The 1,330-nt window shown below is 42.6% G+C and overlaps 1 non-coding gene across 1 annotated transcript; it reads right to left on the bottom strand.

The window, feature by feature from the left end:
- Positions 1 to 107: 107 nt before the first annotated feature.
- Positions 108 to 302, bottom strand: LOC111724617. Its single transcript, XR_002772884.1, has one exon. It is a non-coding gene; the product is annotated as a small nucleolar RNA SNORA74 (small nucleolar RNA).
- Positions 303 to 1,330: the final 1,028 nt, after the last annotated feature.

Genomic DNA, 1,330 nt, shown 5'->3' with positions numbered 1-1,330 from the left:
GGCTGGGGATTCGAACCCGCCACCTTAGGTGTACGTGGCTGGCGCCTTAGCCGGTTGAGCTATAGGCGTCGAGCCAAAACTCTTTAGTTTTTTTAACAGAAAAAAAAATTGTTTATACTCAGATTAGGACCAACTCCTCTGGAGGAGGCTTTCCACTCTTGGAGGTGGAAAACATTGTCCAAAGGTATTCTGCCCAGCACCAAAACAGTGATCGGAGCCAAACCTCAACACTGGCTCTTCCAACGGTGCAGCATCAGCCCTGCAGCCCATCACGTGAGCCTGGAGGGCTGACAACTGCTGGGTAACATTTTTAAATCCAGAATCCTGAGCTGCACTTGCCTTTCACTCCAGTTTGTTCTTTATTTTTTTTACTACGCGGGAACTAAGCTGTTTGTGAATGGCCTCTTCTATGAATGATTTCATTATTCTTTCTATTCTGTGTGTTTCAATTCTTGGAACTCATCAATGTTCAGTTGTTTCACTGATTTCACTTAGCACTTCCTTAAAGTGAAATGACATGATTCAATATATGAGAATCAGTGTGGGTTAGAGTCAGAATGAAAATAACCTCCATTTGAACTGGCAGAATTTGAACAAGGGCCCTGTGGGATAAGAAGATACACCTTGGATAGCCACTTTCATTAAAACTCATCCCCATGGTTGGTGCCTGTGGCTCAGTAAGTAGGGCGCTGGCTCCATATACCCCGGGTGGTGGGTTCAAACCCGGCCCTGGCCAAACCACAACAAAAAAAATAGCCGGACGTTGTGGTAGGTGCCTGTAGTCCCAGCTACTTGGGAGGCTGAGTCAAGAGAATCACCTAAGCCCAGGAGTTGAAGGTTGCTGTGAGCTGTGTGACACTGCCATGGCGCTCTACAGAGGGCGATAAAGTGAGACTCTGTCTCTATAAAAAACCAAAAAAACCCCAACTCAGCCCCACATCCTCTACATTCAATGGCAAGCCAGGTTCTTCCTAAATATTATTAGTTCCTTGGACCAGTATGAAAAATTTATTTTTGATAGTATAATAGTTTTCTCCCAATCTTTCCTGGCTGATTTCTTAAATAGGAGAACCAGACTGATCATTATGCTCCCAGGAAGAGCTATTTATGTAATGCAACACAATTCTTTTCTATGCTAATTCTGCTCTAAAAATAGTCTATTTCAGAAGATGACTCCTTTTTTTCTAGCTTGACCGTATTCATAGACATGTTAAATGCCTTCTATTGGGTCTCAAAATAAATCTCACACTTTTAAATGGATAAAAACCCAATGGTTAATAAGTTCATCTTATTCTTTTTATTCCCGGCCTTCTCTTTCTGTTTTGACATG

This window comes from Otolemur garnettii, unplaced genomic scaffold (assembly GCF_000181295.1).
Source record: "Otolemur garnettii isolate 467f Iridium unplaced genomic scaffold, OtoGar3 scaffold00024, whole genome shotgun sequence".
NCBI classification, from domain to species: domain Eukaryota; kingdom Metazoa; phylum Chordata; class Mammalia; order Primates; family Galagidae; genus Otolemur; species Otolemur garnettii.
The sequence above is the reverse complement of the archived record's forward strand: the minus strand, read 5'-3'. Positions and strand labels throughout refer to the sequence as shown.